This window comes from Aedes aegypti, chromosome 3, assembly GCF_002204515.2.
Source record: "Aedes aegypti strain LVP_AGWG chromosome 3, AaegL5.0 Primary Assembly, whole genome shotgun sequence".
NCBI lineage: Eukaryota > Metazoa > Arthropoda > Insecta > Diptera > Culicidae > Aedes > Aedes aegypti.
In genome coordinates, this window is record NC_035109.1 from 389,855,147 (window position 1) to 389,881,638 (window position 26,492).

Consider the following 26,492-nt stretch of genomic DNA (forward strand, 5'->3'; position numbering starts at 1 on the left):
TTGTGTTACATGAAGTAGTATTGAGAAATGCAAAAGAATGCATCGTAATTCGATTTCTCATTTTCATCTCTCTAGCATAATCTGACACTGACCGTAAGGACATTTTACTTTGAACTGTCAATAGCTCAGCCTTAAGATTATGATTATTTCTTTGTAGCAGCAATTTCTTATGCATTACTAGCTAATGTTCTTTCTGTATGACGTTATAACACATATAGAATTGAACAATGCATCTATATCTACTGCTTAATTGGACAATTCCTAAAATTCTTGGACCACACTTACTTATGAAGTTATTTGAATCAAACTTTCACTGCATTTCACACATAATTTGAACTCTATCAAATATTTTTGAGTATCTAACAAAGTTCTTTCGATGACGTTACTTACAATATTTGATGGTTGGCAGCTATTTTATAATTTTGAATGAACTGTTATTTTTTATCAGAAATTTTTCACTTTATTCAAACTGCTATAACTTTTGAACTCACGATAGAGAATTCACTCAAACAATGCAGCATTAGATTAATGTTATAACTTAAGTTCTGTAAAAACTACATCTGGTCCATAAAGTACGAATTTGTATGAAACACCAGGATTTTGTTTTATTTGTTAAGTGTACGAATTTTCATCCCACATTTTGCAATGACACATGCACGCTGAAGTAAAAATATACCTCGGATTTGTGAATTTCACTCAGAGGAAGGTTAATATTTTTGTTCTCTCACTGATAATTTTAAAGAGGATTTACTCATGGTAGTGAGTAAATCTTCTATTAGGGTCGTGGTGAATCAGACCACAAAAGAATTAGCCTCTTTCTGAGAGAAATTAACACTTCAGTCGTCACGCTGTTGTATTTTGTACAACACTGCTGAAAAAACCTCGCTTTTCGGTCACAACAGCAGCGCGGTGGTTCTGACGGTGGCAAACCGTGCGACGACTGGAAGGTTAACAAACTCATGAGGTATTCTTATTTAAACCTGTGAAATGTTCACTTTCAGTCTATTGGTGAGCTCGTTTTATACTATTATTGCCAATATTGCTAGATTTATTGGATATCCGGGCATGGAATGCTTAAAAAAATGACAGCTATCTTTTGATTCAAAGTGTAATCAAGCAGAAAACAAATTGTATCTGATTGAAGTATCAGTTTCATTTGAGTTTAAACAGCACATCTATTCCGGTCCAAAAACCTACGCTTTCATTCGAAATATACAATTCAAGATTGGTATGATTGAAGCAAATCAACCAGAGCAATGGTCGACAGAAACAGGAAAACCCACGCCTGAATACGGAGGAATCTTACCCGCCGGTATCTCACGGCGATGGTGTAGGATGAATGAACTGCACTGCCAAGTTAAGCCACCCCCTGGCTATTTTCTGTGCTTTGCAGTAAATTTTGCAAATGTGTTGGTAGTTTGTCTGCGAATTCGATACAAAGTCCTAAAGCGAGTGTGGGAAATGCGTTGGCTAATTGATTTGGGAGTGCCGGATCCCTTTAAGTCATAATGTCGACACTATCTGTCGTTAAAGTTTTGAAATCAACTAAAATTAGCTCAAATATCAGAATGTACAAACCGTTACAATATAAAAAGATATTATTTCTCAAACTTACTTATCGCATTACAGAATTTACTCACAATCCGAGCGGAATCATAAGCCACACAGTTTTTTCACTCATTTTGTGTTCTCATTTTTAAGCCATGGCGGGACCACTGTATTCTAGATATAGAGTTCCAACAATCGTGTATAATTTTTCTCGATTCTTTTTGAATTAGTCTGTATGCGTTCGGAGATGCTAAAAGTTGTATGTGGCTGCTCAGTTAAGAAAGGAGGATCAATTGGTGAGCTCGTTTCATGCTTTTATTCCAAATGTGTTAAATATGTATGTCAATCAGGACAGTTAAATGAATGGAAATAACGTGGAAATAGTTTTATTGATGACTATTCCAAATAACTATCGGTTGGCTCTATTTTCTGATGCTATTTTTCGCATGAAAGGGTGCAATAAGCATTCAAATTTGTCCAAAATAGCACTGATGTCAATACGCATCATGACAACTGTACGAATGTTACGTTTATGCGGTTATTCAATAAGCTATACATGGTACGTCATTATTAGTGTCGGTATAAACTCTAATACTTACTTATACTACATATACTGCTTTTATTTCACTTTGTTAATTTGTTTTTGTTCTTAAGGTGAAGATAAATCGAAGCCAAACTTCAAATTTTCAAGAGCACGGATCTGGAGAACCAAACATCCGTTTAAGTTGAAAACTTAATCGATTAGTCACTAGCTGGTGGTGATCAATCGATTAGGTTTTCAGCTCAAACGGATGTTTGGTTCTCCAGATCCGTGCTCTTGAAAATTTGAACTTTGGCATCGATTCATCTTCACCTTAAAAAACCTTCGAATGGTTCGACTCCATAAGTTACTACCTACTATAGGTTCACTTTTTTCATGATATGATAGGATTTATTTTTCTTCTTTTTGGCATTAACGTCCTCACTGGGACGGACAGAGCCTTATTCTCAGCTTAGTGTTCTTATGAGCAGTTATTCACTGAGAGCTTTCTTTGCCAAATTTACATTTATGCATTAGTATATAGCGTGGCAGGAACAAGGATACTCTATGCCCAGGGCTGTCAAGAAAATTCCCATTACGAAAAGATCCTGGATCGTCCGGGAATCGAACCCAGACACCTTCTGCATGGTTTTGCATTGTAACAGCGGACTCTAACCACTCGGCTTAGGAAAGCCCTATGATATATGTTTAACACCAAATTGTTCAATTCTCTATATAATAATATTTACTTGTGTTTCTTCACTTTTGATTGATTTGAACTCACTAGTTCTAGATCAATATTAAAAAAAAAAAACACTCACGGTCTCAAAACATCCAGCTCTTTGTCTTATCATTGTGAAAAAAAAACCCTAGAGCGTATTTAGCATGGAGTATACCGGCGGCTCAACCACTCCCCATCATAAGATGTCCTAATGAGTCATTGAAAATTCATCTTCTAGTGGACTCGAAGCTTAAACGAACACACTTGTGTCCATTAACTCTTCTCCAGTTTGTAGAATTTTAGAGGATCGCATCATCATCATTCTGGTCGTGCCATCGAGCAAACATTTATTGGATGTGTGAAACTCTAATGATCTCGAGGATTCTACGGATTTTCAATAATTATTCCATCTTGTCCATATGCGTAGACGGCCGCCTAGAATAAGCTGTCCGGTTGACGAGAATGCATCATCTTGCTACCGAATCGTCGTCATGATTTCTAACTCTAGTGGAAATTGCCATTTCCGAACTCTACGATTGTTTGTTTGAACGAGTTGTTTGCCTGTCAGTATATAGGTGCCAATCGTACAGTACCGGAAGGTAATAAACTTCAACTAAAGCTGGTGTATTTTGCAACAATTTACCCTATTGGTTGAATACACTCAACTTGAACGGAGAAGGAATATTTTGCCAAGAAGACAAACGTTGACGACAACATTCTGAGATGCTTGGAAATTCCTTGCGGCGACTAGGTAGACTACCAGGAAGCTCTCGTCAGGTCGACACCACTTGTGATGCATATGATGCCCAAGTCTGGGTGCAGCTCAAGTGGCATTAGATTTATCGCATACCCAACAGGAGTCGAAGCGATTTGAGAGTGGAACGGGACAGACACAACAAGACAGCATTCCTGAAAATAAACAAGAGCTGGACCCATTCTCTTGCTGTACAATTCAATCGGATAGACTTTGGATGGACACAATCCAATCAGATTGTGTCCTAATCGTGTGAAATGAGTGCTGAAAAAAAGCTTTGTTGGTAAAAATGAGATTCATGCATATCTGTGTTCATAAAATAAATAGGTCTTGGTCAAAGTTTAGGTCTGCACCAAAAATCGGACCACAAACAACAGCAAGTCTCGTGAAAACCAGGAAGATTCAGCTCATTTCACGCTATGTTTGGACCAGACGATTATAAAAATCGATTTTTTTCTCGCTAGAGGTTAGTATATGGTCAATATTTTCATTATCTAAAGGTTTATAATATTCTATCGGTAAATCGTGAAACGAGAAACGTGTTTTCTATGGGTTTTAATATAAAATACAATAAAATAGAAAAATCGTAATTTTACCGAAGTAATATCTTAAAATGTCCCGATGATTAATATATAGGGGGAGATCCCTCAGTACCAAGGATGGAAATCTAGTGATCATGATAAAACAAATGATGCATCGTGGTTGTTCTTTATCATGCGATCATAGCAACAACGACAAACCCTTAGTCGTCAAGCCATCACAACAAACTTCGCTCCGCGAAAAATGAATCGCTCGGCCTGTGAGCTGACGATCAATTGTTCGCGAATCAAAGTCATAATTTTGGAGGATTTTTCTGATTGCACTCCACGATTTGTCTCCTAGCTTGTCGTTTATCATCTGAAAGTCAATCGTGCGTTGTATGTGAGAGAGTTTATCCGTGAATTTTGAATTGATTCGCATTAATCGCAACATGTTACAATATCCGACAAACCCTTTGTCCTACGACAAACAGTTCATCGGATGCTCGATATATCTATGATCATCGCGCGTGGTGAGGTGTTGAAATCATGTTGCTGCAAGAGCGACGGCCCTCTTGGACCATTCAGATACCGTGTTGTTTGTCGTTAGAGCTGATTTTTTTCCATCCTTGCTCAGTACCGTACAGCACCCAGTACCGGACAAAGTCGAAAAATTGAGAAATCGTGTTCCAATCAGGATGGTGTATTAGAAGAAAGGAAAGCTATTATGAAAAGTAATGTTTACGTAGAATAACACATCCTTGCACTATGCATGTTTTTTATATGTTTGGAAATTTTTAAAAAGTAGACGTAACGGCTTAAATTTGAACCTAACCAGTAATTATTTTGAATATGGCAAAATAGTTTGGATCACGGAAGCACGAAGAAAGTGTGGTAGCTAAAGCTCAAGAAAGCATGAACCGGAATGATATGCGGAGATTCTACGCAACGGTCAATGGGGCGCGGCACAATAGACTGGCCCTTGAACAAAAAAGTTGAAAAACTCAACGGGGCACCCCTCAGATATGGGCTTTAGGGTAAGAAAAAAGCTCTCTCAAAATTTCAACGCATTTGGTTGCTCCCCCAGCTGGCGCATGAACATAGTTGCAGAAGGATGTATCTGGTTTTAAGCTCATTTTAATTAACCTTTCAGTAGTTGAAATTTAGGCTTAGATCAGCACTCTCGTACAATCACATATATGCATGCACCTTGTACCGCAACTCGCCCAGTGTCATAGGTGGCTATGATGCGCTTAGTGGCTACCACCCAGCTATGTTGAAGAAACACCAAGCATAATTGCAAATCTACTTCAGATAGTTAAAACACCAACTTTATCAATTTTAAACTTTACAATATTGTTCGCTATAGTATCAAGTGGTGTTTTTGACATTCTGGGTTCAATTGAACGCGATCAACAATTTTTCTGACCCAAACAGGAAATAATGTGCTGTTTCCCAGAATATGTGTGAGCTGTAAATCCCATATTAACTTCAATTCAATTGCGCCAGCTCATGGAACGACCAAATGAGCTGAAATTTTCAGGAAGTCTTCCTCTTATCCTAAGAAATAATCCTAGGGGGTGCCCCGTGGAATTATACAACTTTATTTTTTTCCCATACTGAGCTGGGCCAGTCTAGTGGCACAATACCGTACCAGTGCCCGCCATGTGCAATGATCGAGAAGGGAATATGCTGACCGATAAAACGGTGGTGGCTGCCAGGTGGAAGGAGCACTTTCAGCAATTGTTAAACGGTGAAAATGGAAATGTAGCGAGGAACAGGATGAACATAGATGATGATAATCAAGCTGTAGACCCACCGACCATAGAGATGTGAAAAAGGCTATCAGTGAGCTGAAGAACAGTAAGGCTGCTGGGAAGGACGAGATCCCGGTTGAGCTTCTCAAGCACGGAAGTGAGCAGCTTTACTAGTCGAACCACCGAGTACTTCTGAAGGTATGGGAGGACGAAGAACTGCCTGCCAACTGGTTGGATGGCCTCATCTGCCCTATCTACAAGAAAGGGCACAGACTGGAGTGTGCCAATTACAGAGGAATTACCCTGCTAAATTCGGCGTTCAAAATTCTGCCACGCATCAGTCTGTTAACTGAGACCGCTCGAGGAGTCCTTCGTCGGCAAATACCATGCTGGTTTTCGTGCAGGCCGATCGACAACGGACCAGATGTTTAGCTTGCGAATGATCCTAGATAAATTGCGGGAGTATAACTTGCAGACTCACCATCTGTTCATTGATTTCAAGGCAGCGTACGACTCAGTGAAAATAAATGAGCTTTGATAGATAATGTCTGAATATGGTTTTCCGGTGAAACTAATTAGGCTGATACGTGCTACGCTGGATGGTTCAAAATCAAGTGTCCGGATCGCAGACGAGGTGTCAACCTCGTTCGTGACGTTAGACGGGTTGAAGCAGGGAGACGCACTTTTGAATTTACTGTTCAACAGTGCACTCGAGGGTGCTATTAGGAGATCTGTCGTGTAGAGAAATGGCACTATTATCATAAGGTGTTCTAAGGTGGCTTTGCGGACGATATAGACCTAATTGGAATCGATCGCAGGTCAGTGGAAGAGGCCTTCGTGCCTCTCAAGAGGGAGACAGCGAGAATAGGCCTGACCATTAATTCTACCAAAACGAAGTACATGGTTGCAGGTAGAGATAGAGTCAGTGCTAAGGTAGTGTTTGATGGGGATGTGTTTGAAGTTTTTGAAGAATTTGTTTATTTTGGAAAACTTGTGACAACGACGTTTCCCGCGAAGTGAAAAGACGTGTTGCGGCTGCGAACAGGGCCTTTTACGGACTACGTAACCAGCTTAGGTCCCGCAGCTTGCAAATGGAAACAAAATTCGCCCTGTATAAAACATTGATTCTTCCGTTGGAAAGAGTCAGACCGGAAAGTTCTTGGTGTTTTCGAGCGTAAAGTGCTGCGGACAATACTCGGTGGGAAACTCGAAAATGGTATATGGCGCAGACGCATGAATCACGAGTTGTATCACTTGTACAAAGATGCGAATATTATCATGCGTGTAAAATACGGCAAACTTCAGTGGGCTGGTCACTTAGTGAGAATGTCGGAAGAAAGAATTGCGAAAATAATATTCAGCATGGAACCAGGTAGAGGTCGACGGCTTCGGGGAAGACCACGAAAACACTGGCTGTACACAGTGGAAGACGACCTGGCGACCCTAAACTGGAGAAGTTTAGGGGCAACTGGAGAAGTTTTGCCCAAGACCGACGAAGATGGAGCTCTACAATACGCCCGACAATGGCGTGACGCTACGCTGTAGCCATCAAGGTACCAATGTAGGTATTTTCAAATTTATTTTTGTAAGCTACCATAATGTTAATATTTATCATAAATGGTTAACAAATTCACATAAAACCATTTTTGAATTATGAATTTAGTAGCTTAAGTGTCCGGTACTGGGGGATCTCCCCCTAACCCAAATACTGAACTGCAGCGCGTAAAATCAAATGTTTAGATTTTTGTAATCTGCTGGTTCAGACATAGCGTTCATTTGGACTCATTCGAACTTTTGAATAAAATATTCTTGAGAAAACGCAAGGTATATTTGGAGGATTGATCACAAGTTTTTTTTTTATCGGTTTCCTTTAAAGCGTTTCATCGATTTCATGTGAGATCCTGAGTTGATTCTTGCTGTTTGGTAAGATAAATGCTTCAAAATTTGTAAAGAATTCAGTCAAATATCTTTGAAGATTTATTATCTTTCAATAAAAAAAAAGTGTTAAGCAAATTTGATTCATAATCTGTAGGATTCGAAACGTAACGTATTTTTTTGGATTATAAGCTAAAAAATGACAAATACTTCGGATTATCTTGATTTTATTGATATTTACGAAAGATGTTGTAAAGTCAAATAATTTTTTATCTGTCTACACTAAGTATAGTCTTTTTGACGTATTTTTGAATCTTCCAAGAAGAATCTAAAATAGTAGAGTAATTAATTAAGAGTATTTCATGAGGACTACTGAAATCTGCATGAATATTGATGTGAAATCCGTCCCTTTTCAGAATTTTGTGATGTATTTGTCATAAATCTCCTGAGAAACAACTTCCGATATGTTCTGAAAACCAATTGGAGTCTTGCTACGAAAGGTTAATAGTTTATTAAATTTCTATAGAAAAAGGGCTTCTCAGATATTTTTATGGAATGCCGTAGGGTTTGATTGGGGTTTAAAAGGTTTTCTGAGGTTCCCAAGTGTGATGAAGAGGTTTCTAACAGCTTCCAGCGTATCTTAGATATTAAAATAATATAGGATCTTCCAATAGGGTTTAATTTTGGCTTCAACGGGTTTCTTAATTTATCACTTGCTTCTAAGACACTTTCGTGGATTTTCAAAAATGTTTCCTAGAAGTTATCAATTATTGGTATTTCACTGCTCTTAAAGGAATAGCCTGGATAATGATGAAAACATCATATTCGAGTGTTATCGAAATTGCCCATAATTTAAATCAATTACTCGGGAATTTAAGAAAATAAACTGTTTAATTTTTTATTGTTCCATTATGAGTTGTGTGAGAATATTTCGATATGAGGAGCGATAATAAAGTTTAGTTTAAACATTAAAAAAATTGGCTATATTAAAAATATTAAAATATTAAAAATTAAAAATATACTATATTAGAAGTTATCCTTATTTCTTACTCTTTGGGAACCTCTCGAAAACTTTTACAATCCTAGAGACCCTGTGAAAATCTTTAGAAAATGTGGCAACCATATGCACAGTTCTTGATATCTTAATTAATTCATATGAGCGTGAAGTAAAGAGCTCTAACCACTTGAAAGGGAGTGTAAATGGCAAAATCTAAAAACAAAAAAAGCTCCACTAATCTATAGAGAGGAATTAGCTCCACCTGTTAATAGTGAATGTTAAACTTCAAATGTTGCTGATTCCTCTTCACGTATTAGTCTAGAAATCTGAAATGAATTTTTAATTATCATGGAAGGGAACATCATTTCTCACAGTGTAATTGATCAATGAATCGCACAAAACAGTCAAATATGTACTGTATTGCTATGCATAATTGTCTTGAAAACTATATAAACCCCGCAATTCGGAGAAGAGTATTCCATATCATAAAGTTCAGAGAGCTTCGAAGGTGTGCGAAACCGGTTCACAATGTATCGACAATGCCAAAAACGTCAGAGGGCCCATGGCAAAATCAATCAAATTACGCCCCCTGCGGATTATCGACCCCAACGGGCAGAGCCGTAGCGTTGCCTCATGGCGCCCTTGGCGAACCATCATTTGAGCGCCCCCTATTCAAATTCAAAGTCAAAACTTATCTCTATTTTTTCATGAAACAAGTTTACGATAAAATTATTTAGCAGCATCAATATTAACTCAAGAAAGAGCTTATGAAGGCTCAGTAATGGTTCTAGATATTCTTAAAGGGTTCCGGGTCATTTCTCCGAACGCCATTTGGCCGAATGCCGTTTGGGCCGAAATTAACTCAAGAGCGGTCGCGCATTCAGCCGTCGCCAGCACCACCACGCTCGAGCTGTGTATGGAAAGCGAGCTTTTTTCAGAACACGCATGCGACCGGTCTTGAGTTAAATACAATAGTGAACTACAGTCAGCATGCATTTATAATGAATTTCAAAGAACTGATGCAGCTTATTTTCGAAAGAAGGATAAATCATCGTTGTTATTCAAATAATTAGCTCTTTAGTGAAACGCATACTGCTGAAAGAAGAACATTCTACATGTAAGCAATTATTCACTTCTCTGCTAGCAGTAATAGCTGCCAGCAGAGGTTTTTACATCGCGTTTGTAGTTAGCTTTTGACAGTAATTAAAACGGTTTATGACTTTTGCGCACTTCTGCTGGATCGGGTTGTTTAGTTCTTTCGAATCATACTAAATGAAATATTTCATAGTTCTAGCGACCACAAGTTTTGGCTTCTTCTTTTCACAACGGAGAAAGAGTGAGCTTCTTTTACGTAAGTGTTCTTTGAGTCACTATACGCAAGCAATAGTGCAGAGTTCAGTTCACACGTTGCTATCTTAAACTTAGAGGAGAATGACATCTCACCTAATTTAACACCCATGCTGAAAAACACCATTCCTAAAAATACAATCTATGAGCAAAAGAAGGAAAAATCTTTTATGAAAATTTAAGCTAGTGTAATGCAAATAATAGTTTTTATTAGTTTAACTACAAAGAACTGCCAATGATTTAAAGAAGGTAAACTTCCCAATAGAAATGTAAGCTAAAATATTGCCGATAGTGATGAAACCAGTATAACTCTAAAGAATAGCCTATGTTTGAAAGAAGGAAAAAAATCTGATGAAATCATTAAAGACGCTTGAAACCCTAGCACACCGTTGGTAACCCAGATGCAAATTGACCATCGGATTAGAGTCTTTTTCTGAATTAACGGGTCAATTTTATCGCTCTCTTGGGGCACTTCCCAAGTAACATTTTTAGTTTTTTCACATACTACAAGCTGTTGTTACCACCTTATCTTAAAACTCATTTTAGAACTTATTAGTTTTAATAACCTTAATAAAACTTTAATAAAACTCCGTTAAACCCCAAGAGGCCCACACTACAGGAGGTTGTTAAAACTATAACTTAAAACCGTTTCTAAACTTCTTAGTTTTGTATAGTATGAATACATCTACCCTTGTAGTGTACGTTAAAACATACATAAGAGCTATTGTATAGTCTTGTTGAGCTCAACTAGCGGTATTAAATCTTTTGCGCTATCCTAAAACACGGAATAAAACCGATGTTAAGAGCTGACGATCGAACAAATATCGGCCAACTAGTTGTTTATCAATTAAAACTTTTTTTTATAATATTGAGACCATCATGATGTCTGCCAACTCATAATATCAAATTAAAATAATCATTTTTGCGTGGCAGAAATTATTTTGCAATCGCGTGAAACTCACGCCAAAGAAAATTTACTGGTGGAATGACAAAAAAAAAATGATTTACGGCAACGCGCCATAATTACAACATCATAATTGCCTGTCTAATATTATATTACATTACATTTTTAGAATCATTTCATGCTCTTCTCAATCTTGAATTGAAATTTCCCACGCATATTGAAATTATGAACCTGAAACGGCGTCAATAAAAATGGATTCCATCCAGTTAAATCTTACTAGTCTTGTTTGAGATGGTTTAAGATCAATTGGTGATTATTCCGTACAATCATTCATAAGAGGTTTTGATCTTAAGAACCCTTGCACAAAATCCTCCTCTAGCTATTATATTCTTAAATCAGATTATTTTTTCTGCAGTAAAACAAATAGGTTTTTTGGGAGCCTTGGCATAAACATAATGCACTCAGGAAAGCTAGTGCTGTCAAAAAGGTAAACATTGTGGAAGATTTGATTTTGTGATGTAGTTTAATTTAGTTCATTCGTTCCGTTGTGCATCTAATTACGTTTTTACTGGCATGAATTGGTCCGATAAAGCCCGTGGTTGATCTTTTGTGACGCAGAAAACGGTAAGTGATAAAAGGCTGAAAATGAAAGCTTTTTTCGAGTAGCTCAGCTGTTGTGTGCTGCATAAATTTCCCACGAGAACGGGAAGTTCAGGCAAGCATGAGAAAAATATACTACACACGGTAGTCAAATAATTCTACGAGCAGAATGTTTATTATTATGCCGTTTTATTTTCGTATTTTATGATTCTTTACATTTGTGTTTCATAATTCTCAACATGATTATTATTATCGACATAATGATAATAATGACCATACGCAGACCATAACATGCATCAGACATTTTAGTTTTAAGAAGACTTTAACATGAATTAGTGCAGTCTTAGGAGTTTTATCGATGTCTTTCTAAGATAAACAAGCTGAGGTTTTAAGTATAGGTTTTAATGGACACTATACAGCTTCTTCTACATACAATTTATTATCATCAAATTTAGCTAGCAAAAAAGTCTTAACAGAAGCACTTATAGATATCTACAAAGCAATTTAAAGTGTTTTTTACTGTAAAGATCGTTTAGCACTTTCCATCCATTATTAAATCTGTTGGGATTTAATGCATCACTAATAAAACCTCAATAAATAACATCTAAGATCAAAGAGCATTGAAATTGTTACTTGGGTTATATAGTGACAAACATGACATCCCGTCACATCATGCAAATCAATAAATTAATTAGTTATTGGGCCACATTCAGCGTTGAGGCAATTTGATTTTTTTATTCGTAATTCGGCCAAACGGCATTCAGCCAAACGACCCCTTCGGCCAGATGGCATTCGGCCAAATGGCGTTCGGCCAAACGGCAGTCGGCCAAACGGCAGTCGGCCAAACGGCATTCGGCCAAATGGCGGACACCTTCTTAAAGAATGAAATTCTCAGCAAAAGATATTTTGGATCTCGTAATAGTTCAATTTAGGATTTCGTTAGAAATTTTTTTGAAATATCAATCAGAATTCCATAAGAAATAGTTTGGCCAGTATTCTGTCAGAATGACACCAAGTATTATGTTGAAATCCATAAATATATCGAAGATTTTGTGTGCTAACTAGGGTGACTAGAATATGGTATTTCAGCAGCTTTATTCTTTGCATCATGGAAAGTTCTTAAAAGCGACTGCATGCAAAAACCATTCACTGCAAAAATAAACTAGTTTCCCTATGTCACGGAATGTGTAAAACTCCTATTTATAATTCTGTGAAGCATCTATTAAGCATTCTGAAGCAGTCCTTTCAAATAGTTTGTAATAATATTGCTAAAGATAATATAAGAACTGTGTCAAGATTTTACAACAACAGTACCTATGTACAAACATTTCCCGAGTAACACACATGTTATAATTGTGTATTATCAACTTATATATGATTAGTTTTGGTCATATATCAGTTGATAATACACAATTATAACATGTGTGTTGCTGGGGTTTTTTCCCAGAATTCCCTTCTAAGATTTGAATAGAATCGGATTCAAGATTCTTTGAGTATATGTTTTAGAAATTTTATTAGAATCCAGTTTATGCTGCAGTAAAATGTGATCGCGAACTTCTCTGAAGAGCTACAGCTTTCCTTCAAATTTATTACAATTGTAATTTTACTTAGTAAATAGTTCAATAGGGTCCTAAAGCCCTGTCCCAATTTTAGTGCCAAACGCTTAAGTTTAGGCCAAAAACACATGTTTACTCAATTTTCTAATGTTTTCCGTTGGTTTAAGCCCAAAAAACATTTTTTTAGATTTTGTCACATCCTTTGGCTTAAACTCAAATTTTGGGTGTATTTTGTTTTCCGTGTCCCTTACGAAATGTCAGATAGGAACAACCCCAGTGGTCGAACTAAAACCCCTGTGGTGTTTTTGTCGACTAAGCGAACGTCAAACATGATCAAAAGTGTCAAGGTTCATTTATGGACCAAATTTTTAAATTAAAGTTTAAACATGATCTAGCCATTATTTGAGCGGGAAAAATTACAAAACTAGTTACAGTAACATGCTTTTCGTGTTATTAAATAAAAACAAGATTTTATTAAAAATTTTAGGACCCAATAGACATGGGAGAGGAGGCATATTTTTAACGCTTATAACATTGTAAAATAATTTAAAAAAACCTGAAATGCTATTAGCATATATTGTTAAAACAACAATAATATCTTCAATTTTCCATCGTAAAGTCAACGAAAACCCTTTGAAAATGGAACATTTATTAGATATGTTTCTTCCAAAATTTTGACAAGTGCATCACGCATTTCGGCGCCCCCTGGAGACTGGCGCCCTTGGCGGGTGCCAACCTGGCCAACCGCACGCTACGGCACTGCCAACGGGGGCCACACTTTCCGGCTTCCAAGATGCGAAGTGTTAAAACTTAGACTCAGTTTTGGTTTGGTTTGTAGATAAAAATTCTTTATTTCGTCTGTCAGGTCATTATTGGTAGTCAATGTTCGATAGCGATGTAAATAATCCAATGTTTATAATTCAATATGATTCACATGATAATCCAATAGCATTACTCTCAACACTGAATTCAAGTGAGAATATTTATGAACCTATCTGCAGCAGAACATTTATAGCGCCCGCATACAACCTCGTATGCAAGTTCCCGTTGGATCTCGTTTGGGCATTATTGGAATAACATGACATACGTCATCAATCCTTCAATGCTGGATTGTTATTATTTTGATCGAATCTGATCATCGCGATCTCCTCGCGAATAGTTCCGCGATATTTCAACATTTCCCCTCAATCCGGACATTAAGGATGTTCAGCAGTTTCCTATGTTGAGCAGCTGGAAGTCCTTTGGTGAATGCATCAGCTGGTTGATCCACCGTCGAGATATATTCTATCTTTAGCTTCTTGCTCCTGACGAGTTCCCGGATGAACATGAACTTCAAATCAAGGTGTTTCATTCGTTGGTGACTTCGAGGTTCTTCAGTGAAGTTTATGCATGGAATGTTGTCTTCCATGATTATGAATGGAGAACTTTCTATGCCCAGTTCATTCAGAAGGTTTGTTAACCACAATCCTTCTTTAGCAGCTTGACAGAGTGAAATTAATTCAGCTTCTGTTGACGACAAACTAACCGTTTGTTGTCTTTTGGTTGACCAAGACACAAGATTGCCGAAAACAAGAAACGAATTTCCAGAAATTGATTTTCGATCATCGATGTCGTTGGCAAAATCGGCATCAGCAAAACCCAATAAAACGTTTGAGTGTTCTCTATTGCTGAATACGATTTTTGTGTTCATGGTTCCTCGCAAATAACGCAAAATGCGTTTCAATCCTGTCCAATGTGCATTTGAAGGGGAAGCTTGGTATTTGCTTAGGATATTTACTGCAGCACTGATATCAGGGCGTGATACTAATGCTAGATATTGCAAGCAGCCAAGCAATTCTTTGAATGGATGTGATGTTAATTCATCATCATTTGACTTGACCCATCGTACATTCGGATCTAGTGGAGTGCTAACTGGTTTTGATTCGGACATTCCAAATCTTTTTAGGATTTTCTCTGCATAACCTGCTTGAGATATTTCCATGATTTGGTTCTGATAATCTCGGTTTATGTCCATACCCAAAAAGTGTTTCACTTCTTTTAAATCTTTCATTTGGAATAGCTTCCCAAGTTCAGATTTTATCCAGTTTAGTTGTGATTCCTGTTTTCCAAGAATGAGTATATCGTCTACATATAAAATCAAAATCAAATCTTTTGCTCGAGACGTATACACACAACAGTCACTCTTTAATGGAATAAAACCCAGCTTTTTAATTTCGTCATCGAATTTCCTGTTCCAAGATCTACTAGCTTGTTTTAAACCGTACAAACTTTTCTGTAGACGTACGATTTGAGAATTACCTATCTCATCGTTTGGAAGCTTCATGAAGATCGTTTCCTCTAAATCTCCATAAAGAAAAGCTGTCTTAACATCCATTTGATGAATCAAAAGTCCATTCTTATTTGCGACTGACAAAATTGTCCTAACGCTTTCCATTCTGGCTACTGGAGCAAAAGTATCCTGATAATCAAAACCAGGTCTCTGTGAGCAACCTTTTGCAACTAGCCGTGCTTTATAGCGGCCATCGTCTTTCACCGAAAAAACCCATTTCGAATGAATAGCTTTTTGGTTCCTCGGTAAACAGTTGACCACTGTCCAGGTTTTATTTTCATGAAGAGAATTTAATTCTTCATCGATGGCAATTTTCCAATTCTCCCAGTCCTCCCGTTTCTTCAATTCGGCTACTGTTTCTGGAGCATCTTCATCGAATGTTGCAGAAGCTATCTTGGCAGAACTCGGTTGGAATCTTTGGGGAACTTTTCTTTTCCGTGTACCACGTCTTAGCTCTGATTGCAGTTCAGGTTGAAACGCCGTCGCGAGCAGACGTCTCTGTTATTTTCTCCGCGAGTGATGTTTGGTGGTTACGGCGTTTTCCTTTCTTTTTTTCGAGTGTTTTCCCTCAAATGCAATTGTTGTTCCGCCAAGTGATTTGATTTTCATTTTTTATTGGAAGTAAAAATAGTGAATTAAAGTGGATTCCTAGCGATTGTTAGAGAGGAATCATCTTCGTTGTAGATTGTGGGCGAAAAAAGAAAAAAAAAACGACAGGCCTAGCGGAATACGACAGTGGTCCAAGTGTGTGTGAGTGATGGCAAGTCAATGGAGAAATGCGTGGCGTCAATGTGAAACGTCGATAGAAGGGTGAAAAGATCGCACAATTCACGCGTTGAGAAGATCATGAGGCGGTGTTTCCGGTGAGTTTGTTCCGATTTACATATCTTTTTTATGCGTGCAAGCTGTTTCATGCAGTCATGATCCTGTGTCTTAAACAATATTTAACCGTTATTCGATTCCAATCTAAATAATACCGATCATTCAGGGTGATATCACGTGTTGGCATGTTATGGTGTTGGTAGTAAAAGTATGTATGGTTTAGATGTGATTTCTGGCTAGAGAGAAGCTTGAGACTGTACTGTTGTGTAGGTGTGCAAGTGCATTTTAATCATGTGGTGGTGAGAAGATACCACGATGTATGGAGTTGTTGATTTGCACATTCAATTATGTTGCATGATTTTTTCTACGGAACTCACTGCGCAGAGAAAATGAAGTACTCAAAGGTCAGTTTATTTCACTCACAAGGGGGGGGGGGTGTTGGTATTGGAGGGGTATGGTTCGTGCGTAAACCTAATTTTGAGTTAATGTTGTTTGCAGCCATGAGAAAAAATATCTACTTTTCAATTCTTTTCACTCAACCGGCAGATCAAATCACTCAATTTTCGAAGTGCGACATTTTTATGTATTACGGTTTTCAGAGCGGCTGGTGTAACTATTTGGTTTGGTGATGATAATTTTCGATTGTGAATGTGTGTGGATGCCTAAGCAGGAAAAATTGAAGCGATGCTGCGACGATGGAACCCACTGCTGACCGAAGCTAAGTATTTTCCTTCTGTTTGTGCTTTGTATGTTGGCCATTCATTTGAAAATGGGTTTTTCTCGGTATCCATGCGGGATGCCTGGCTTCGGAAGCGGCACACTCGATTCGCATTGACAGGTACTGGTAGCATTGTTTCCGACATTCCCAAAGGAGAGAAAGAGAGCAATATTCTGATGACGTCACCGTGCAATCAGCTATAGTAGAGGTACCTATTTTGTTGTGTTAGTGAATTAACGAGCATCGTTGTGTGCTCTCTATCTATTTGAAGCTGCAATGCAGCACATTGAATATGTTGCTATCGCGTATGGTTTGTAACGGGAGAGCCTTGTTTCTACTCATTTGAGTGTATACTGTGCGCATGCGGGAATTTGTATGTTGGCTGTCTGAAAACATTTGCATGCGCTTGATTTGCACATTGGAGGCAGGCAAAGCTTTGTAAAGAGAGTTTGGGTATAGCGCGTTATGTGAGTTGTGACAGGAGTGAGACCATTTCTCACTGGATAGTAGTATATAATCAGTAGCTTTGTTCAAAGACTAGGTTTGTTGCTCCAAATGTATCGCGGAAGGGATGGTATATGTAATGTCACGCTAAATTTGAACATTTTCGACTTCCTCCCTCCCCTCTGTCACAATTTTTGAATGAGTTCTCTTAATGTTTGGCAAGGTGCGTCTTTCATGCCCCCCCCCCCCCCCCCCCTACACAAACAGGAAGGGATCGCCCGTAAATTACGACACACTTAGAGGTTTAAAGAAGGTTCCAAACGGCCAATTAAATCACTATCGATTTCAGCACAGTTTCTATTCTGGTTTTCTTTACGTAACTTCAGCGTGTTTTTAATATCGGAACGGTAACCCATATATGATTCTTTTTCAGCATTTTCTGTTTAGGTGATGGAATAGATAAAACATTGTTGCGTCTAAAATTTTACTTTTTTACAGGTATTGTATTTCTTTAGGAACAGTCTCTCAATGAATTTGTATTTTCCGTTTAAATGTAATACGTAGGTATCCAGATAATTCCATTCTTCAATAAAATTACTAGATTATTTTCATTTCTTATAGCTACGAGTGCAGTCGAGGTGCACGTATTACTTATTTATATTTGGTTTACTATCCTAATTCATTGGATTAATTTCCAGAAGCACCATAGAGTCATTGGGGATACTAATTTAATCAATATTTCAGCATGTCGTTCTATTCCAGAAATTGAAATTCGTGCTTATTTTGAAGACTACCTAATGAGTTCAATTTATTACATCCAAAGAATTGAAATAATTCAAACATCTATTATATACAACTATAATTTCCATTTATATATTTTTTTAATATTATTTCATTTCTTATATACTATGATTGTTATTACCAAAAGTTGTTGCAAGTCAAGTTCTCACATGCCGACTATATCATCATACAAGTGCGTGCACTATATTCTGCATCTCTTTCATAATGATTTTATAGTAATTATCTTTTTTTACAGCAGACAAACGAATAATGGTTTGATAGAATATTGTTTTTTTTTTATTATTTGTTTCATTTCGTACTCCTATTATTTCGTACTGTATCACTAATTATAACTTAAATATATGTCATTTCAAGAACATTGTGATATATTTTTTTTATAGCGGTTGACTCCCTAGGTACATGGATATTCTAAAAATATATGGGATTACGCAGCAAAAAGATAGTTCAACCGCTTTACTTTTCTACTATCGTTATTCGCAGAATGTTATCACTACAGCTCATAACCATGCAACTGAAGCGTTATAGCATAACTATTTCATAATACACACATGGAAACAAAAAAAAATAAGACGTATTAAATAATAAATAATATATATTGTTTATGCTTATATGATTTGATGCTATTTAATATGTAATATGATATTTCACAGAGAAAGGACATCCAAAAAAGTTTTTAGAGCTCTGCAAAAAATCGATAAACGGTAGTTTTATTTTGCTTCGTAAAGAGAATGATTACCACTAAGATATGCCATTATCGCCATTAGCATAGTTTACTGTTACAGTTCTTATACTTTCTTAAAGTTTAAAATTGGATATCGGTTCTCTGTGATTTTATTTTTTTATTTTTTTATTTGTTGGCTGATAGAAATTTGATTATGACTTTTTTGCAATTTCTCATCGTAATAGGCTGTTTTTCATCACGCCAATCTGTCATGAAACGGCCTACTTTCCTGCACTGGAGTGTGCAGTGCGGGAATAGTCATTACGCAACTGAAACCAGTGCTGTAATGATTCATTACGCAACGCTTTCTCATTACGCAATTGTTTTGAGTTGCGTAATGAATCATTACATAACAATTGATCAGAAATTGTAAAATGATGGTGAATGCATTCCGATATAATTTCTGATACCCTCAAGTGGCCTTCTACGAAATTGCAAAAAATGTTGTACGTAACTAGTTGCAGAACTCGATTTTTACAGCACTCGTCGTAATTATCCTACTCGGCAAGCCTCGTAGGATAAATTTACGACTCGTGCTGTAAAAATCATCATTCTGCAACTTGTTCCGTAAACTACTATTTGTCCTCCCTTTCTTAAACAGTTGGAGCTAGAATTTTGTTTTTGATGTATCTGGAAACTTTCTCAACAAATCTATTTTATTTTCTCTTCATTAAAATTATTTCTTAATTTTTATCATCCTTCCCTCGACCAGCCTAATATCATCAGTAGGACAAAAAATCGAAAGAAAAATATGTGTTGGCCGATATAATACTGCATACCATATCATATTAAATTCTATTGTACTGCGTTATATTTTATTGTTACTACCATTTTATTTTCATATTTTATTACCATATTATTATATATATTATAATTTTTTCTACTATATAACATTTAACAATAATTGAATTCAACATGTTTTGGGAAGGGAGGGAGCACCAGGGCATCATTGAACTTACAACTGGACAATGAAGTGGAGTGCCAATCGGAGTCAGGAGGAAAAATGTTAGTCGTTCGCGTCTAATACTTTTCTCTCCAACAGTTGTAAAAGATTTGACGCGCCCTTCTTCTAACAAACCATTCCGTGGAAAGCTCGACAAGTACTGCAAATTATAATACTCAATGTGTTGGATCATATGGCTGGAAGGAGATTCTCTTTTTCCCGCGGGTTTCGCGTAAGTGTTTCTGCTTACGGGTCCGCCACCCCTCTTTTGGCCCTTCATACAGCGGTATGTTGAATTCAGATTGGTAATAAAATTTGACCTTACTGTTGAGTGGAACCGCATGCAGAGCAAGACTCAAGCAAGGATTGGTGGCTACCTACATACATACATACATACATACCACGTCTTAGCTCTGATTGCTGCTCATCGATACCCTCATCCTCCTCAGCATCCGCGAAAACCTCATCAGACGTCTCGATTATTACAACTTCTTCTGCTTCCACTTCTTCCTCAGGCTCAGGAAGTCGAATCACCTCTTCTTCATCATCTTTGTTTGTTTTGCTCTCATCTTCGTTGCAGATTGAAATTTCTTCCTCCTTATCTTCATTTTCGCAGTGTTTCTGCTCCCTCACAACAATTGGTAGATGAACATCTTCGGTTGTTGTATTACTGCGAACAATTGATTCATCAAAGACAACGTTTCTGGATATTTCAATTACTCGGTTGTTTTTATTCCACAACCGATATCCGTTATTCGCATAACCTACGAATGTCAATCGTTTTGTCTTCGAATCAAGCTTGTGACGTTTCTCTTTCGGAATTTGCTTGTAAGCATGGCTACCAAACATCTTTAGATTACTAAGGTCTGGTTTCCTGCCATTCCACATTTCAAAAGGCGTCTTGAGTTCAACAAGAGCATTTGTCGGAGACCTGTTAGTGACGTAAGCAGCCACATACAATGCTTCTCCCCACATTTCTTTCGAAAGTTCACTTTGATGGAGTAAAGCTCGAACCTTCTCCATTAGCGTTCGATTTATCCTTTCACTTACTCCGTTCTGCTGAGGAGTATAAGGAACGGTAAAAATCATTCTGATACCTTTATTCCTACAGTAGTCTTGGAAATCTTTGCCAAGATATTCTCTACCGTTATCGCAACGCATTTTAGACAACTTTTGACCAAAGTGAGCTGTTGCCATTGCCTCGTATTCTTTAAAACGATCGAATACGTCACTTTTTCTTTTAATGAGATAAACAACAGTGAAATGGGTAAAATCATCGGTAAAGGTGACGAAATACCGATACCCATCGTAGGTGGATTGCTCCATATACCCGCATACATCTGTATGCACTAATTCAAGTGGCCGACTTGATCTGGGTAATTGCATAGAAAGAAACTTCTTGCATGATTGTTTGCCTGCTAAACAACTCTCGCAAACTTCATACTGTTTGACTAAATCATTTGATGAAATATCTATTCCATCAACCATATTGTTTTTGAGCAGTTTTTCAAGCCCCGAAAAACTAAGATGACCGAGCCGTTTATGCCAATCGGTTAGACTTACCTTCCTTTGACTAAACAACGCTGCTTGGTCGACAGTATGCTCCAAAAACATATCAACGCAATACAAACCATTTTTATTCTTCCCCTCAGCGATAACCTCGCCTTTATCTTCAATTCGAACCTCTTTATCCTGAAAAGTGACCCTTTTCCCCATGGAATTAATCTTTCTGACTGAAAGGAGGTTTTCTTCGAGATTGGGAATGAAAAGAACATCGTACAATTCAATACGTTTTATTTTGTTCAAGCCAACAACCGATTTCAATGTTACCTTTCCTTTCTTCACAGCCTGTAGGGTCTCCCCCGACTTTGCTGTGCTGATGGTAACCGGTGTTGCCAGCTTCACCGCTCTCTGTAACAATTTTTCGTCGTTCACCATGTGGCTTGAAGCTCCAGAGTCCACAGCAAACGATACCTTCCGAGATTCCTTCTTCTTTTCTCCTGCTAGCATCGCATGACCTTGGTGATGAACAAACCGCTTCTTCTTCTTCTTTAACGCCGGGCATTTATTTTTGTAGTGTCCTGGCTTTCCACACCCAAAACACTCAATTACTCTTCTGGTCGTTTTTAGCGCCACGTCTGGCACCACTGGCTCATCATCGACCTCCATCGTCTCGCTTTGCTCCGCATCCAACAGCATTCGTTTTATCTCCACTAACGGCTTCTTGCAGAGTTCATCGCACGGCAAAACGGTCAATGCTCCCTTGACGTGCTGATATCGCTTCGGTATGGCTATCATCAGAGTGGCCATCTTCTCCGATTGATCCATTCGAGTACCCATCCGATCTAGCTCCCGGATTATCGTCTCGTACTCGTCGAACAAGGCCGAAATAGAAGTATGTTTTCTATTTTTGATCGAAAACAATCGATCACGCATGGCAATCATAACGCCCGTTCCAACTTTTTGGTAGGTTTTCACCAATAGATCCATAGCCTCCTTTGCGTATGAGACTCCGATTAGCTTGTTAAGGACGTCATTGTTCACCCACATAACAATTTCATCCAGAGCGTTCATGTCGTCGTTGATTCTCTTACGCAGCTTTGCCTTTCTCACTTCCTCTTGGGCTTCCGAATTACCCGCCACGGGAGTGGCGTATTCTTCTTCGTACGGAGTACGAACCAACGTATGGATGAGGTCCATCATAGAGAGGTGGTGCTCCATCCTCCACTTCCATGCCGCAAACATCCTCTCCGACCCATCGAAGATATGGGCACGGTCTCGTACAGCAACGGCGGTATACGGCAGCTGCCGTTCGAAGGCTCCTCTCTCGGTCCGATTCTCAACCTCCTGTCGCTGGTTTGCAGGTTGACCACCTGCCTTGACTTCGACATCGTTCACAGACATCTTTCGATTTCTTCAAAAAAAACTTGATCGTTGAAGAAAAATAAATCTTGCTCAGTTGACTACTGGGCCCATAACCTGTTAAAACTTAGACTCAGTTTTGGTTTGGTTTGTAGATAAAAATTCTTTATTTCGTCTGTCAGGTCATTATTGGTAGTCAATGTTCGATAGCGATGTAAATAATCCAATGTTTATAATTCAATATGATTCACATGATAATCCAATAGCATTACTCTCAACACTGAATTCAAGTGAGAATATTTATGAACCTATCTGCAGCAGAACATTTATAGCGCCCGCATACAACCTCGTATGCAAGTTCCCGTTGGATCTCGTTTGGGCATTATTGGAATAACATGACATACGTCATCAATCCTTCAATGCTGGATTGTTATTATTTTGATCGAATCTGATCATCGCGATCTCCTCGCGAATAGTTCCGCGATATTTCAACAGAAGTACAAACGGTAGACGACGACGGAAGCAAATAACAGCTTCACACTGCCATCAAAAAGGCAAAGAGCACACGACTCGTTTCCTCCGTCCTACTGCTGCATCCCATAAATAGCCCGTTCCTTCTCGCCCAACACTTGGAGTGTAATTTTCCATAGTCCATTGAGCTCGCGTTATGTTCCGTCCGTCCACACCGTCATTTCAACCTGCTCCGGATAAGCTCGGTTAACCCTTCCTTCTTCGTGCTTTTTCATCCGGCTTTGATGGCTGATGAATGGTACCGTAAAACGGGGTGACATTGATCGGACCCGCCTCGTAAAAGGTTTGAAATAATGTTTTTCCTTGAAACATTTTCAATTTATGAATGATAGTTCTTTTTTTTTAAGTTAAGGAAAATTGAGGTATTGTTTCAATGCAATATTTTAACTTTCAATTTTTTATTTCAATATTACCCCGCATTAAGGTAGCTCTACTCTAAGAAGGAAAACGGTTTAATCCGCCGCTCATAGTCTAGCGAAGCAGAAATGGAGCACTTCAAGGAAGCAATCTCCGCCCGTTGTAATTAAATTAATCCTTCCGAACAGCTTCGGCTTGGGCTTGGGCTTGGCTTGAGAATATTGAATTCTCGCCGCCGGAGAAAGTTTTCCAATATCGGCGAAGCGCTCGCGAAAAGTAACTACTAACCAACCAGCTTCAAAAGATTGCTGCAGTTCGTCTTTTGATAATTAGTCGTCTATGACGGCGGTACGACAGCTCGGTAACTTCAGTCGGTGACAAAGTGGTTATAAGGCAAGAGAGTGGGAAAAAAATGTCCAGTCGTGTGAAGTTGACACTCAGCTTCAGGATTCTTCAAAGGGCGACCGATACGGATGTTTGTCGAGCGGTTCTTCCTTTTGAACGAATCGGGAAAAGCAAAAGTGGGTGTCGCTGCTAAACGAGAACGAAAATACTTGAGATCTCAAAGGTGAGTGCAGCTGGCGCAGAAGTGTGTCAGTTAATTGAGAATTGGCATTTTTTTCCTACACGCTCGTTCAGATCTACTCAAAAGTGAGTAGAATTCGACTCACTTCGGGACAAAGTGGAACTGCTCACAAGTGAGTAACACCATCGTTACTCACTTTTGAGTAACGTTGTCAAATGTCAATATTAGAGTAACACTTACTCACTTCGTTTAATCTGGAATTTGCGAAAGTGAGTAGATGTCACTCACTTCAGAAATAATATTTTTGGAAATTAATTTATTATTATTTTTGTAAAATCAAGAGAAAAATATACAAAAAGCATAACATTTATTTTATTATCTTAAACATTAATGTTGGGATAGTACATGATTTTAAGTAAAAATTGTGGTATTTGTGTCGAAGCTTTTGCTGCTCTGGAATGTATCCCCGGGTGTTGTAAATCTCTGGGGGATTGATGAAAGACATTGGAGGATGTAGTTTGACGGAACGAGTAGCCTTCCCGGTTAGACTGTAAAGAATTGATAACTAGTCCAATAAAAAGTACGACGGTAAAACTTACTGTTTATATATATATTTTTTTGCGGTTGTTCGATCAAAACCAGTAGGCGAGTTCCGGCGCGTATTTTCTTCGAAGAAAAGAAAATTTTCTTGCTGGTGGATTATGGAAGAAAATTTCTTCTCTTCGAAGAAAATGTGCGCCGGAATTCACCTGCAGGACTCGGTAATTTTCACTCCGACCTCGCTTTACTTGATATCAGTAGGTAAATTCCGGCGATTAATTTCTTCGAAGAGAAGAAATTTTCTTCCATTATGCACCAGCAAGAGAATTTTCTTTTCTTCGAAGAAAATACGCGCCGGGATTCGCCTACAGGATAAATGATACCACCAACAATTGCCCATATATATTCACAACTTGCATGATTCGTTTTAAGGCACTTGTTTAACAGCAATGTTTACTCCTAAACTTAGAAGCCGAAATTTTCACAAGTCTTTGACGTTTACAAAGTGAGTCAAATATGTTTGTGTTTACTCAAAAGTGAGTAAGGTCGTTTTTTTTCATGATTGAGTAAGAAGTTACTCACTTTGATAAAATAAAGTTACTCACTTTTGACAGCTAACTTGAAACTTCAAAAGTGAGTCAAACTTACTCTCTTTTGAGTAGATTTGAACGAGCGTGTACGATTGGATCGTGAAGAAGTTAATCAGTGGCGTTCAGCAGGAGGATGATTTCACTAGAAACACTAGTTCATGAAGTTGAACCATTTGCAATGCATTCAATAAATTTTGATCTTCTTCATCCTGGCATTACGTCCTCACTACGACAGAGTCTGCTTCTCAACTTTGTGTTCTATGAGCTCTCCCACAGTTATGAACTGAGAGCTTTCTTTGCCTAAGTTGCCATTTTCGCATTCGTATATCGTATGGCAGGTACCATGATACTATATGCCCAGGAAAGTCAAAGAAATTTCTATTATGAAAAGACCGACTGTAAATCGAAACCAGACACCTTCAGCATGGCTTTGCATTGTAGCCGTGGACTCTAACCAGTCGGCTAGGAAAGACTCTTCAATACTCGAGGGAAGTTTCCAAACTTCTAGCTTTTCAAAGACTGTTCATTAAGTCATCGGAAACATTGCTCTTTGGCCACGCATTCTCCATAACTTATAATAAGATTATTTCTCAAACGATAAACATTCCTATGAGCAATATCGTTCATGTCCGGATTTCGATGAATTAGGGAGTGATTAGCCGATACGAAATCCATTTATACTAGTTTCCCCCATTCAAGTAGAGGATGTACCACATCGTAGCACTGCTCGAACTGGATTCATAATCATTCATTGATTGCCTCATGTACACATTAAATATATATCATTTTCTGTTTATCGAAATAGTTGGATGGAATTTTAAGAGGATTATCTGCTGGTGAGTTAGTTCACCATAAGTAAGTGTAGGCATGTGTCAGTACGAACCGCAAAGCTCGTATCAAAAAGGGAAAAACTTGTTTCAAGATGTTTTTGAAGCACGGATTTTTTTTTGCATTAAATTCATGTTTATTTTTCCATTGTGTTTTTACAAAAATTATTTTTACAGATTAAGAGTTTGACCAGAGTGGTCCTTCAGCTTTGTTTGCGATGGTGAATTTTGGTGGATGTTTTTAATGAAAATGGTTTTACCCTAGTTATTATTTTGGCCTTATTGGCTCTGGTGGTTTTTAAAGCTTTGAAGCACGGAGATTCGAACTGCTTTAACTGGCTTTTCGATATTGCTTCGTTATCGATGTATAAAAGTTTTTTATTA

General features: G+C 38.0%; 1 protein-coding gene and 1 long non-coding RNA gene across 10 annotated transcripts in view; both read right to left on the reverse strand.

Annotated features, from left to right (window-relative positions):
- Positions 1-26,492, reverse strand: part of LOC5568949 — a 279,330-nt gene that overhangs the window by 14,679 nt on the left and 238,159 nt on the right. The window lies entirely within an intron of this gene.
- On the reverse strand, positions 24,502-25,226 carry LOC110679463. The gene is made up of 2 exons (XR_002502508.1): positions 24,751-25,226; positions 24,502-24,699 (listed from the first exon to the last, which is right to left on the reverse strand). It is a non-coding gene; the product is annotated as an uncharacterized LOC110679463 (long non-coding RNA).